The sequence below is a fragment of the Carya illinoinensis genome, chromosome 10 (assembly GCF_018687715.1).
Source record: "Carya illinoinensis cultivar Pawnee chromosome 10, C.illinoinensisPawnee_v1, whole genome shotgun sequence".
Classification (NCBI taxonomy): Eukaryota; Viridiplantae; Streptophyta; class Magnoliopsida; order Fagales; family Juglandaceae; genus Carya; species Carya illinoinensis.
In genome coordinates this window covers 24,111,022-24,127,576 of record NC_056761.1, presented here as the reverse complement: position 1 = coordinate 24,127,576, position 16,555 = coordinate 24,111,022, and positions in this window count along the sequence as shown.

Genomic DNA, 16,555 nt, shown 5'->3' with positions numbered 1-16,555 from the left:
AATATTTTTTTGCAAAATAATCATTTCAATTAAAATTGGATTTGGTATGCGAATTTAATTAGCAACGATTTTGAGATAATAGCAACAACATATATGTGTTGCAAAAAGTTTTTAGATGCCAACCGCAAAAAGATGACAAATACCTATTAGCAAAGGTATAATTTCATTGCAAATAAATTTTTCCCCATTAGTAACGATTTGAAATTCCTTGCAAATTAAAAATGTATTTTATATAACTTTCCTTCAATTACCAATGAATATATATATATATATATCATTACCAATGAAAATGAATTGCTACAAATATGTCTTCCCTCATTAGCAAGAATTTGAAGTTCGTTGCTAATTAAAAATTAATTTTATATAAATTTGGTCTTACTACCTCTGGTTCTTTTTCAACTTCATCCATCTCTGCTGCATCTTTAGGCGTAGGAGCAATTACCTCTGTGTCTATAGTTATCTCAGGTCGGGAAACTTCCTTCCCACTTCTCAAAGTAAGAACAGCTTTCGCTGTCTCAATAACGTCTCCTGAGACATTATTCACTTGATATTGTTGTTGTCTGTATACTTGAGGATTAGGCTGAGGCTGTGCTGGAAATTTCCCCTTCTCTAAGGTGCTCAAGGTTGTGCTCATCTTATTAACAGTGCCACGCAACTCATTTATGGCCTGAGTGTTCTGATTATTTGTGGTGGCCTGAATCTGCATGAATTGCTGAAGTGTATTGGTCATCTGTGCCATACTGTCATCTAGAGTCTTCTTTGCAGATGATGAAGGCTGAGAACTCTGTACAGCTACATGAGGCTGAAATCCAGGAGGAGCTACATGAGGATAACTCTGAGGATTCTGATATGACGGATATTGATGCTGAGGAGCACCCTGATGGAATGGCTGCTGCTGAGGTGGTGGGGACCGACCAGGCTGATCATTTCTCCATGAGAAATTTGGGTGATTCCTCCACCCCGGATTATATGTGTTGGAGAATGGCTAATTATGTGCTCTATTGACCCAATTAGCTTATTGCATCGGCTCAGACCCACTTTCTTGAAATAGACCCACTTTCTTGAAATACTGGCATTATCGGGCAGTCTTGGGTCTTATGGGTTGAATCAGCACATATAGAATATGCCTCCACTACTTTCACAGCCTTCACTTTTTCCATTTTCATGACCTCCAGTCTTCTAGTCAATGCAGTTATTCGGGCTTGAACATCAGTGTCTCCCTTAAGCTCATATCTATCCCCTCCAGAAATAGCCCTCAGTGGCTGTGCTGTTAATGGAACTCGATCAGTACGAGTGTTCCACTGTTGTGCGCTCTCAGCAAGGTAGTCAAAAAATGATACTGCTTCATCAGGTTCCTTGCTAAAGAACTCCCCATTGCACATTGTCTGAACAAATTGTTTGCATTCTGGAGTGAGACCAGTGTAAAAATAGCTCACCAACCTCCAAGATTCAAAACCATGATGTGGACAAATGTTCACCAAATCCTTAAATTTTTCCCAACTGGCCTGAAAGGTCTCATCAGGTCTCTGATTGAACTGGCTGATTTGCTCTTGCAAAAACTGAGTTCTCTGAAAAGGAAAAATTTTTTGTAAGAATTCACGCTGCATATCAGACCAACTAGAAATAGAATTAGGTCTCAAAGAGTTAAACCAAATCTTCGCTTTATCCTTTAAAGAGAAAGGAAACAAACTAAGTCTAATGAATTCATCAGTAACAGCCCTGGTGATAAAAGTAGCACAAGCCAACTCAAAATCTGTCAAGTGCTGGTAAGGACTCTCAGAATCCATCCCGTGGAACTGAGGTATCACTGACATCATGCCATGCTTAATAGAGAAATTAGGTGCATTTTCTGGTAAAACTATGCATGAAGGTGTAGTGGTACGAGTGGGTTGCAAATAATCCTTAAGAGTGTGTGGTGCAGGTGCAGCCATGTTTTCTGGTTCAATTTCAATTTTGTCACCTGGCTCACTCAAAGAAAAGACAGATGAGCTATCTACCTCCAAGCTGTGTATACTACTCTCAACACTCAATGTGACTCTAAGCAACCTATTTGAAGTGTCTCTTACCCATGACATGAAACATCAATCTAATATGGTAGAGATGAGTGGTTGATGCAAATGAGATGAGTAACCGGAGATAATATGGTAGAGAAAAATAAAATAAAATAACAAGTTTAAATTTAAATTAAACAACTTTTCCCTGGCAACAGCGCCAAAAACTTGACTCACTCAATAATGAGTAGCACTAATGCTATCCCAAGTGCAGGAGGATGTTGTGTAATAATTAGGAATAAATTCCTAGATCGTCTCCTTAGGGAAAGTTACTTAAAATTAAACTCGTTGAAAAATGTGAAAAACTTCACAAAGAGAAAACAAGAGGATGATATGTGCAATAGATGGAAGAGATTACTAATCATGGACTAGATTCATGTTTTTAGATTTTGATTGTCGGATTGGAATGTAAAGGTGACCGGTGCAAAACTGCAAGTGCACAGTATCGTAGTTTTATAGTAAAGTAATAAGAAGAGTATCGTCCTCAGGGATTAGTACCTTACGTTTGCCAAATACCAAAATTATACTAAACTTGATTTTATCTAGAGGAATCACTAAGATTTTTGTAGTTGCAATCTAAACTAGAACAACTCAAAGAATAATGTGCAAAGGAAATAACACTGACGTTCAAAGATCAAATTAATGGGAAGAAAACTTCTAGGAAATCGATTTCACCTACTTCTTCACTATGCTTTTCTCATCCACCTAATTTAATTTAAATCTCTTTTGCCTATTAGCAAATCTCTAATTCATCCAAAAGCCTCTTTCGATAGTCAATTGGAATTGACTCTTGGTTATCAATTCACACAAGAATATGCAAATTCAATAATCAAGAATGCAATAAGACCAAAGATTTAATTACTACATAGGTTCATACAAGTCTTTCGATCTCTATACTTACCTATGCTGAAATATCCAAGATCTACCCTATGATTCCCTCTTTCGATAGCAAATCACAAGATTACTTATCATCTAATCAATGGCCAGTTAATTAGAAGCAATAAACTCAGAATAAATCAGATAAACAAATAGAGAATTGCATTAAATTAGCATAGACAATCAAGCATAGTTCGGAAATAGGTTACATCATTTTCCTAGAATGAAGAAAATTTAGCTCATGCTAGAAATGGAATTCAACATAAACGAATTCACCATAATTGTTCTGAGAAGATGGGAAGAAGAAAATAAACACTGAAAAATCCTCCTTGCAGCCTCAACTCGTCGTCAAAAGCTCAAGGGAACGATTCAACGCTTTTCTCTCGTCCGTGCTCGTGTATGATTCCAACGTACGTGCAATAATTGGAATTCCGTCTCCAAAAACAGATGAATTGAATCCCTCTAACTGCGTTTTTCTCTCCCAAGAAGTGTTCTCCAGTCAAAACTCGCGGCTCTAGAGTGAAAAATTGCTTTTATATGGTCTCACGGCGGAAAACCTAAAATCTGTCAAAATACGATGTTCGCTCGAGCGGGGTGTCGAGCACGCATCGAGCATTCGACTCTGCCTGATTTCGCTCGAACGTCCTATCGAGCGCACATCGAGCGTTCGACTCTGCCTGATTTCGCTCGAGCGGCCAATGTCTCCGCTCGAGCGATCTTTGTTTTTCAGCAACCCGCTCGAGCTCCCTGTCGAGCGGCAGTCGAGCGTTTGAATCTAGCTGAATTCACTCGAGCAGCCAAAAGCCTCCGCTCGAGCGAACTTGTAAAATCTGCAATATGAAATTTTGCAAATCATCAAAAGGACTAATAGATTAAACTCAGAAATTAATAAGACTAAATTAAGAAGTAAACTAAATTAGAAAGTAATTGACAAAACATGCACTGAAAATTGAAAATGCATAAAACCAAGATTCTAGAATTCGTCTTTGTATTTAAATCACAAATTCTCAAAATAACACATAACAATTGTAATCACTGTTAAATGAAAGTTTAAAGAAACAATAAAAATAAATAACATGAAATAAGTAAACAACAAATAAATTACCCAACTAAAACAAAAACAAAAGCTCTCTCCTTCACTTTCTGAAAAAATATAACTCAAACCAACTAAATCTCCTCTAGAAAAATAAATCTAAACCAACTTACTTCACTTTACGAATGAAAAGCTCAATTCCCTCTACTCCCATGTATTATGTTTCAGAAAAATCAAAAACAAAAACAAAAGCTTACAACCAAACCTTTCTTGCAATAAATTAAGGTAACAAACTTAATGAGAACTCCTAGAACAATTCTTTTGTTGTATGGAACCAACTAGCATATTTAATTAAAACTTCTAAAATAATTCTTTTGTTGCATAAAACCAACTAGCATATTTAATTAAAACTTCTAAAACAATTCTTTTGTTGCATGAAACAAACTAGCACACTTAATAGAAATTAAGGTATTACACTTAATGAAATAAAATTCTAGAACAATTCTTAATACACTTAATAAAAATTCTAAAACAACAAAGCATTGAAGCCAAAAGGAAAAACAAAACTGCCGAACACAAGAAAGACTCAATTATTTAAAGAACATAACAAAGCACAAAGTTGTTCTTGTAAGTTGTTTTTTTGTAAGTTGTTTTTTTTTTCGGATTGCACCCCTTTTATAGCCGAACAACTCCACTAGTAGTCACTTGCATTCACACTCAATCTTGCATTCACACCTCACTTGAAGAATAATTCCAGCCGACTCTTGGATTCACATTCAATCTTGCATTCACACCTCACTTGAAGAATAATTACAGCCGACTCTTGCATTCACATTCAATCTTGCATTCACACTCTTTATTCAATTGGTTTCTCAATTCAAACCAAGCAACCAAGTCCAACACGGTATGTATACCTCCAGAAAATTCCCTCTAATCCCACATCTCTCTCACCATCCATTGCTTTATACAAGTCAAGCACGGCTCTTTTTCCTCCAATCATGCATCGACTTTGCTCTTCACCCCTTTTTCTCAATTAATTCCAGCACAACACTCACATGCACCGAATTTGCTTTCTTTCCTTTTTTTATTTTTCAGTTTTAGCACAACACATTAAGCACCCACCACCGACTTCTCTCAATTAATTCCAGCACATCACACTTCAGCTCAAGCAAATCATGCACCGAACACCAATCACGGCATCTCTCCTTTCACACCTTTATTCTACCGTCCAGCCACACACACACACACACATATATATATAGATGGTTGAATTCAGTGCTTCTCCATTCCATCCAGCAATATATATATATCAAGTCGGTGCCAAACTCCCCCAACTACAATTCACTCCAGCCGACTTCTCTTATTTCTTCTCACACCTTTTCAATTTCTGCCATCCAGCCACACACACACTTTAATTCCAGCACAACATTCACATGCCTCTCTCTATTCTCTTCTCATTGCCGTAAACATTGACCCAACTTGCATGTATTGTCTTGCTTTCCATTTTCCCTTTTCGGTGGTGTTAATTTTTTGACTACATCACATGCAGCTCTCTATCTTCCTTCTCCAACAGCTCTTGTCCAATTCAGTGGAAAGGCAGCAGCCTTTGATGTGCTTCTTCAATGTATAATTTTGGTGGACAGCAGCCTTCTTCTTTAATGTATAATTTCGGTGGACAGCAGCCTTCAATCACATTTCAGCTCCTTCTTCCAACTTGCCAAGTTGTTGCCATGTGAGGTTATTGCCATGTGAATGGATTAAATTCATGTGATATGCAACCAATTGGAAGACAAAAGAGGTATTTTTCTGTGGGTTGGAAAGGAGTTGGTGGATTTATTTGAGTGTGAATGGAAGAGGTGGTGGATGATTGATGAGAGTGACTTGTGTTGAGTTGGTGGGATGAAGTGCATACGGCACTCTTCAATCTAGAGGTGGTCAACAATTCAATATATCTTTCCATGTCATGTGTATAAGACCTACAAGCCAAAATTCATTGTTTTGAGTCATGCATGCGTTAATGACTTCCAATCTATTCAAAAAGTTTAACATATGGATCATACACAAAATTTATCTCATACCAAGCTTTCTAAATAAGATAAAATATGCATATGAATAAACATTATCCAATTAAATCTCAAGTTAAGCATAAACTCATGCTATTAATCAATTTAAATCACAACTTGCATTTATTCTTATTAACCATTTTTCCATTTAAAACCAATAATAATGTCATGATGAATTTAAAATACATTGATTTTAAATAGCTAAAATATGCAATATTTCAGCTCAATCACGTAGCTCGAGACTAATCCCGAGTCATGTCACGACTCCAGTCATGCTTCCGCTACACTACTCTAATACTTTTCCACCATTTCACACATACTCTCAGACATAAGTCAACCACAAGTGACACCCGTCACCTCGGACTATAGGCCACGTCACAGCTGCTTTGGGACACTATTACACAGTTTTTTACGTTATACAATACACTCTATGCTCCTCAACTATGCAACCATCCTTTTATATGCGACACATCTTACAGTGCATCGCTACACAACACAGAGCACACGCCACGTGCACTCTTCCACTCACACTACACCACGCATCACTATGATGCACGTCACATGATGGGTCGCTCCACATGCACTCCCTTCACACACCACGCCGCATCACAACTATAGCATACACCTCACGTCCATACTTGGCAACACAATCAACATCGCTACACAGTTATGCCCAACATTTCGTTACACAGCCACACTTCATAGCGAACTCCACAATACTAACAACATAGTCTACAGTCCAACCAACCAACTAACATTAACATAAATAATGAGAGATAGAGGGTTATACCATCAACGAGATAATCCGTTCGTTGTTCGCTGCCCATCACGATCAAGGTGTCAAAGGAGTCATACGTGGTGGTTAACACTGCGTACAGTGGCGGTTCGCCACTTATAGTGGCAATTTCAGCTTGGGAATAGGTAGGCGTGGTCTTGGAAAGGCGTAAGGTGGCCTCGTGGTGGTCTGAGATGGTAGAGCACTGCGACATCACGTCATGAACAGTGCACCTGAGAGAGTGAAAGTGCGTGTGAGGCAAGAGAGAGGCTGGACACTATGGTTAGGCATGGAAGAGTTTGAGTGAGGTGTGGTGGAGCTGTGGCGGCGAGGTGGTGGCTGGACGATGGCTCACAGCGGCGAATCGGCCATGAGTAGTGTAAATAGAGACTTGCTGGCGGGGAAGGAGGCTGCCGGTGGTGGAGGTGGAGCTAGGTGGTTGGCTGTGGCACTGGCTGGGAGGAGGGAAGGAATCGGCTATGAAGAAGCCGAATAGTCGGGCTAAGAGAGAGAGAGAGAGAGAGAGAGAGAGAGAGAGAGAGAGAGAGGTAGGGGCTTGGGTATTTAATCCGGGTCCTTCGTTTTGAGATCTTCAAAATGATCTATCAGTGAGTTTAAATACTGATTTGGAAATGCATAAGCGTTTTATTTAAAACAAAACACTGAGAGGAATTAAGATGGAATATTATTTTATAAACTAAAATTTATAAAATAATATTCTTTCATCATTAATTAAAATGATGAAGTCTCGTTAATCACTAAAAAAGAATAAAATTATTTAAATTAATTTAGAATTTTCAACATAAAGTTAAATCTCGTAATATTTTTAAATGATTAAAATATTTTAATTTAAATAATTTTTCACAATTATAATATTTTTAGAGCTCATCAAAATATTATAATTGTGTTATTTTAAAAACAAGTTTAGTCCAATAACACTAAAAATATCATATATAAATATTTTCAAAATATTTAAAATACTCATAAGTTTTAAAATAGCGAACTTGATTTAAAATCTGCTTGATATCTTTTAGAACACACTATCGAGGCTCGACACGTAAATCGAAACTCATAATTATAGAAGAAAGAAGAAGCGGGTTATCACAGATTCCTACTAGAAACAATCACGAACAACTTTACATTCCTCTACCCCTATTGCTTCCCAATGGTTTTGGAAAAAACCAACTCCAAACCCATCAGATCTCTTGTATAACCAAACAGATCTCACCGGCCATGCTCATGATGAAGGAAAGTGATCGAATGTAACAGCTGATGATAGCAGTTTGAGCGTATTTAACCTTCAGTAGTACCGGTGGCACCAAATGTCTAATTTTAATGGAATCCCAAAATTAGGTATCTTCAAATAACGTCATGAATCGTTTTTTTTTTTTTTTTAATTTTGTCAAAATATACTTCAACATCTAATATATATATATATATATATATATATTCATCCTGTACTTGATGAAGGCATTACCCTTTTAAAGGGTTACAGACTCAATGGATATAAAAAAAACTTCCGTATCTATCAGCAATCGTAATTAGGAACAAAAGCTAGATAACATGAACATGAAATAATGACAGCCTTCAGTTTCTGAATTATACAGCTAGCACTCGTCTTGGCCTTCCTACTGCATTTTTATAAGGTGACTTCAAAGATGACATCAGGTTCAATGTACTTTGGACTTCTTCCCTTGTAATATCCTTACAGAAAGCATCATTCATCAATTCAGACAAGCTGTAAGATCATGCTATGAAGGAGAGGTTGATGAGTATATTAATTGGAAATGCACCTGGAAAGCTTGTGCTATCTCCTGCTAATTTATATTGGTCAATCCATTTGAGTCTTTGACTCTAGGATCTAGTAGAATGTAATTATAAGACCATTGATCATAGATTTTTTTTTTTTTTGTCTTTTTTTTTTTTTTTTTACAATCCACATTATATGGTTATATCGAGAATAATTTTATTTGAAAGTTTTTACACCATATACCATATATGTAATATAATTTTATTTGAAAGATAGATTTTAAAATTTGAATCTTACAAATCAAATTATGTCATATAGATTTTAAAATTTGAATGTTATAAATCAAATTATTTCATGTGGATGATATGTGGTATAAAAACTTTGAATAGCACTACTCACAGATAACTTTTAATTACAATTTCTATCCAGATACTTATTTCTATGTTTATATTGATTTAAGTTTCAAGTTTACAACATCAAATTTAGGCACAAAATTAAAGGGAATCTCAATTAATAAAAGAAAACAATATGTCTTAATTTAAATAACTCTCTAATTGAATAGTTGATATATAAAACTATTTAAATAATTATATCAACTCATGAATAACTATGAATTATAAGATTAACGAGATCTTGTATTAAAGTTTTCAAAAAGGAGGAGGAAAAAAAAAGGAAGTCAAAGAAATTAAGGCTTTGTTTGGTTTCACAAATGGTTTCAACACATCTATTCTCACCCTATCTCATCTAATCTCAATATCCAAATACCATTTAAATAGAAATATTTTTAATTTCAAATTTTCAAATTTTTCACATTTTCATCTAATCATTATTTAATCATTACAACTTTTCCAAACTTCCAAATAAAAAACAAAAACTAATTCAATCTCTTCAAATTCCAAAATAAAAATAATATTATAACTTCAGAATATTTTTATTCAATCTTTTCTCTTTCATTTATCAAAACCAAATAAGATATCTTAACTCAAATTATTTTATTGTGACGCCCCCAAATCCCCACGCACGGACACAGGGAAATCGAGATGTCCGGATGATAACATCACGGGTCACCACCCTATCGACATGTGCCAAGTGTGTGTATAAGCAACGAATGTGCACGAGAAATACGCAGCAGATAGCAAAGTCAGTAACTAAGTACCAAAATTTTTCTTAGTTTAATACAAAACTGTTCAAAACATACATAATAAAATATTACAAAACACAAATATAGTTTTAAACAAAACAACAAAACTTTAAAATTTAACTTCAGCACCCCGGCGGAGCCGCATCCTTGGGCTCTGCCTCTTCCTCTTCCTCGAACTCTGCACCAAAATCTACGGTACTAAAAATGGTGCCGCAGGTAAGTAAAATCCAAATACCACTAGATAAAAACATATAAAACTCAAACAATATGCATGAAAGGATGCCAATGCTCAAAACCCATAAGATCATATTTTTCCACGCACGCCAAAAATTCCATTTGGCCCAAAAACATAACCTTTCCAAATATCACACCGAAAGGCACATTTGGCCCAGATCAAACTCAAACCATTAACCAATTAATCCGTATGCACCATGACCTCCCCTAGGGATCATCCGCACACCCTGACTCCTATGTTACACCGCAGGTAACGACCACACGTGTGACACCTAAACGAGCGATGCCCAGTTCCGCGCCCCGCGCGTTCGTAGCCAAGCATCCTCTAGCTCTCACCAGCGAAGGGCCACGGAGTCGGTGCGTAGAGCGATGCCCGGTTCCCCACCCGACGCGTTCGTAGCCAAGCATCCTCTAGCCCCCGCTCCCGTCGTCGCCCAGTGACAACTCAAGGGATGTCACTCAATTTATTACGCTCCCGAGTGACCAAAGGAGATCCACCGAGATAATACCCCATCCCGGCTTGGGGTTGTGATACACACCCACCCGAAAATCCACTTACGCCAATAAAATAGGATTTTCTCAAATTAAATAAAACGCACGTGCATGCACCATGTAAATGAGATTTCAATGCACAAAACAATCAACCAACCATAAATCAATAAATCAATAAATCAAGCAACTCTGTCCTCCATCCATCCGACCCCCGAACTCCTCGGACTCAGTCCGGAATCAGCTAACCAACAGATAATAATTTATTGTATGAGAAAAATATATTTAAATCTAAAAGTATGGTTTAGAAAATACTTACAGCGCTATATGGTATTTTGAAAGCTCGCTGCGTTGCAAACGGCGGAAGAAAAGCAACGTAACAGTGTAATTTACACTGTGGCCGTGGGTAATAAATTACCCATTTTCGAACGGGGATAAACCAAAGCTCGAGATTGATAGGGAATGGCCTTGAGATATTTATGAAGCTAAGGGAAATGAGTTTTGGCCGTGGGTGGTGGTGGAAATGGCGGTCGAAGGCCAAAAAAGGGCTGAACGGAGTTGAGCTCGTGGGAGCTGCTCCAGCAACGGATCAAGGCCGGAAATGGGTGGTTTAGGTCGGCAAGAGGTAGGGGAAGAAGTTATGAAGAGATGGTGGCCGGAGGTGGTGCGAAATCGGTGAAAAACCGTATGGCTTGGAGGAACTTGTGGTGGCTAACGGTGGCTCGAATGGAGGTAAAACTTGGTGGGGATGTTCACCGGTGAGAGGGGTAGAAAACTGGGTGGGTGGTGTAGGCCACGCCACCAGCGAACGGCGGTTATGGGCTGCGAAAGCAACCGGCGACAGGGGGAAAAATAGGGCAGGTGCAGTGACTTCCAGGGGCTCGTGGAGGCTAACGGCTGGTCCAATGGCTCTAAAAATTGGTGGAGATGAACTCTGGTGGGAGGGGAAGAGAATGTTGGGGGTGGTGTACAACACAGCCACCGGACGGCGGTGCAATGGGCGGCCGAAGTGGCAGCGACGATAAAGGGAAAAAGAAGGAGCAGCGCGCGGGAGAGAGGAAACGGGGAAGAAAGAAGAAGAAAAAGAAAGAAAAGAAGAAAAAGAAAAGGAAAAAGGGAAAAAGAAAAGGAAAAAGGGAAAAAGAAAAAGAGAAAAGAAAAGAAATGAGGTCCAATCCTCACTCCGGAAACTAAAAACAGATCCGCCAAAAACGATTTTAAAACCATAAAACGATTAAAATAAATTAAACACAACATCAAATAAATTAAAAACCAATTAAAATACATTAATTTAAAATATATAAACTAATATATTAATTAAATTAAAAACACTCATTCAGTGAAAAGACGCGTAAAAACGGGTTATCACATCCTCCCCCCCTTAAAAACAAATTTCGTCCTCGAAATTTGCAAGATCAACTATCAGCGCCAAACAAATACAAGATACAACTCCGAACATATTTGAGAGATACATATCATCGACAACTCCCAACAAATTCAATGGTTATTAACTTCACACCATACATCACTAATATCAACAACGTCTCTGCTTTACCATCCAAACTTTCGTCCCATTCCAACTTTGGTAACCTAATAGCCACTTCCAAAGTTAAGCATCCATAAACCAAATTGCACGGCCAAAAGATTAATCTCCCATTAAAACTTCGAATCACTACTAAATCTTCCAAGTCAATACAAAATTTGAACTTCTAAGTATCTCCAAAAATGATGCTTTCGCACGCACTCTGATAACTCATCAAAATACTTAAAGGCTATATCCTCAAAAATTAATATCATGAAGTACAAGCTCAATCCACACCTAATCACAAGAAAACCTTTACCACATTTCCATAGAAAATCATATGCCTCCAAAAACCACAAATCTCCACTCATTCCTCAGTTGGCCATTGCTGCCCCAAACGAAAACCAACATTCCGCAAAAATACACCCATTGATTGATGACAAAAACCAGTACTAATCAACCTCCAGGCCCCAAATTGAAAACACATAACATCATCCCAACATACACCTGTCTCTTCTAAAGATAAGGAACATCTCCAAAAGGCCCAAGTCCTTCCCGGCCAACCAACGAGAGCGCCTATAACTTCTATCCGATATCCCGCACTTCAAGCTCATTACCTATATTTTGAATAACATCTAATCTTGCAATAACTAACTCACTATAAACTACCATTGACTTCACCTAGACATAATCGAAACGTTCATGGTAACTCACCCACCTATTGTACTCTCAAAAACTCTAGTTTTAGTATAACTAATTCCTTCAATAACACTTCACAAATAAATCTCAAGATAGGCCATACTGTTTAAATCTTCAATCCATCAAAAACTATTAAACAACACTCATGGATCCTACTGCTTTATTACTTCATACATATGATTATGCTACCCACCTTTGATGCATAAGTTTCAACTTCCAAGATTTATTACTTCATACACCACACATGGTGACCTAACGATCTCTTTTCAAGTTAAATAACCATATCCCCAATTCTCCCAACTGGATACTTGATCTCCAAAGAAAAGTATAGCCTCACCAATTTAAATTCCTATGACTTCAAGTTACAATTAATTTTCAAGATAAACACAACGGTCGTTTCAAACCACCATCCCAATGGGTAACCCGTTTCGACTACACATTCCGTTCAACTTACCAAACAACTCAAAGCCAAAAATCTCCTGAATTTAATATTACCACACAGATTCCTCTTCAACTCCTATCAAGCCAAAAATAGATGAGACTAGGATCAGCACTCTCCGAAATCCATACATACGTACCCTTACTACTCATCGATCCCATACACTCTTAGCCAACACCAAAAATCATTCAAACGTACAAGTGATCCATTATCACATTTCCATTACCTGGACTTATATCCTCAACTCAACAAAAATCATTCCTAAATCTAATCAACTTGTATCCTTAAATCAGCAACTAGCCATTGCTTGAAGTTTGGTACCGAGAATGACGTTAAACCTACTAAGAATCCATTCCCAAAAGTCTACAGATCGTATAGCCTCAAATTCAATCGTATTTAATACCAACACAAAATCTACTATTTCCAACACCCTGATGGACCTATATCTTTCGAGTCGATAGAATCATTTCCTAAAATCTGCCACTACAACCTCGGGTTAACAATAAATATTTTTCTAAACTAGCTCGATATATTCAATCCTCAAAGAAATACACGAACTAAATCATTACCTCCAATTCTCAAAGGAATCTACTCTAGAAAAATTTTCATATCAATAACTCAACTCTAATTAACCTCATTTTAATGGTTACAACTAATCACTCACTAGAGTAGATCAAGCTACAGCACTAAGTCTGTAAAACTAAGAACTCAATTCCTATTATAAATCAGTCCTTCAATTCTGCAATTCTAAAACATTAAATCAAACAAGAATCATCTTCTGGAACCTCTAAGTTCAAAGAACTTACATCCCATAATAGAAAAAATCGAGTTCTCAAATCTTTCAAATTCTAAAACATTAATAGATAATAAATCATTTTCTGAAATTTCCAATATTGGTGGCTTTAATTCAAAACATTCACCTTAAAAACTTGTAAAATCTAAAGCCCTAATTGCCACCAAAGTACTCATCCGAATCACGAAATCTAAAATTCGAAATTTAATTATTTCCCCCCAAAGCTTGTCAAACCTAACACCTTAATTACCAGAAACTTATATTCCTAAAATCTATAAGGCCCTAAACTTTAAAACTTTGCTGAAACCTCATAAAATCTATCATTGAAATTTGTTGAACTTACAACCTACTACATTATAGACCATTTCATAAACTCCACGGAACCAAAAAACTCAATTATTCTACTTCCCTAAAAGATCACCTAGATCATGCCATGACTCTAGCATTCTGAGTCTCTGTAACCTCACCTCCAACAGTACCAAGAGTCACTGCGTACATTCCAGCCCGAGCTAATTGCCTCTGGTTAGTTCTACCACTGCGACGAGCTCCACGGCTTTCTTGAACTCGACTAGGGCACTCACGAGCAAAATGCCCCATCTGACCGCATTCAAAACATTGGTTACTACCCAAACGACACTCACCTCCGTGATCTCTATTACATCTTCCACAAACTGACACTCGTCCTCCCACACGCACTCCCGGGGCTGCTTGTGGTCGAGTCCCGGTCCGCTGAACAAACTTTTGAGGCGAACCCGATCTACTTCTTTCACCAGTAAAACTTTGCCTCTTTTGTCCTGGAGGGGAGCCCATACTCAAATTAACCTCTCGCTCTGCAAGAGTGGCTAAGTCAACCAATTCCTGAAAAGTTGTAATCCGGTGGCAAACTACCATTTTGCATATATATGGTCGCAAACCTTCCTGAAAACGTTCAACCTACATCTCCTCTGTGGCGATGAGGTGGGGAGCAAATCGCCCAAACTCTATAAATCTTCGGGCGTACTATTCCACGGTCATGCTCCCTTGGACTAAGCTTGAGAATTCTCTTGCTTTTTGCCGTCTCACGGAAGCGGAAAAGAAGCGATCATTAAATTCTTTCTTAAAGCGCTGTCAGGTCACAGCGGCAATAGACCCCAAACCTTAAACAAAATTTCCTTAAACATATCCTTAAAGTTCCTTGAACCTACACTCTCCTATACTATAGCCCCATTACATAAATTCTACAAAACCTTGACCTCAATCATACAAGCAAACCACATCGCAAAAATTCAAGCCTACTACACTAAATGTTCATACCTAATAATAGCATCCTCGATTATACCGCCTTCCTGCCACAACACAACCCTTGACCCCCTTTAAGAAAAACGAATAAAACCAACAACATAAAACCAAAAACCAAAAACCAACACTACATAACAAGAAACAAAAAGAAAACAGCATGCAATAACATAACTAAATAAATAAAACAAGCAAACAAGCTCAAATAAATAAAACAAAAAAAAACATGTCAAATAGCAACTTTACTTAAAATAAATTTCAAAACACAACCTTAAAAACATTTTGGTACTACCAACGGGACATATGGTTTTACCCAGAGCCGGACCACTCTGATACCACCTGTGACGCCCCCAAATCCCCACGCACGGACACGGGGAAATCGAGACGTCCGGATGATGACATCACGGGTCACCACCCTATCGACGTGTGCCAAGTGTGTATATAAGCAACGAATGTGAACGAGAAACACGCAGCGAATAGCAAAGTCAATAACTAAGTATCAGAATTTTTCTTAGTTTAATACAAAACTGTTCAAAACATACATAATAAAATATTACAAAATACAAATATAGTTTTAAACCAAACAAAAAAACTTTAAACTTTAACTTCAGCACCCCGGCGGAGCCGCATCCTCGGGCTCGGCCTCGGCCTCCTCCTCTTCCTCGAATTCTGCACCAAAATCTACGGTACCAAAAATGGTGCCGCAAGTAAGTAAAATCCAAATAGCACTAGATAAAAACATATAAAGCTCAAACAATATGCATGAAAGGATGTCAATGCTCAAAACCCATAAGATCATATTTTTCCACGCACGCCAAAAATCTCATTTGGCCCAAAAACATAACCTTTCCAAATATCACGCCAAAAGTCACATTTGGCCCAGATCAAACTCAAACCATTAACCAATTAATCCGTATGCATCATGACCTCCCCTACGGCTCATCCGCACACCCTGGCTCCTGTGTCACAACGCAGATAACAACCACGCGTGTGACACCTAAACGAGCGATGCCCAGTTCTGCGCCCCATGCGTTCATAGCCAAGCATCCTCTAGCCCTCGCCAGTGAAGGGCCATAGAGTCGGTGCGTAGAGCGATGCCCAGTTCCGTGCCCGGCGCGTTCGTAGCCAAGCATCCTCTAGCCCCCGCTCCTGTCGTCGCCCAGCGACAACTCAGGGGACGTCACTCAGTTTATTACGCTCCCGAATGACCAGAGGAGCTCGAATGAGATAATACCTCATCCCGGCTTGGGGTCGTGATACACACGCACCCGAAAATCCACTTACGCCAATAAAATAGGATTTTCTTAAATTAAATAAAACGCACGTGCATGCACCATGTAAATGCGATTTCAATGCACAAAACAATCAACCAACCATAAATCAATAAATCAAGCAATTTCGTCCTCCATTCATCC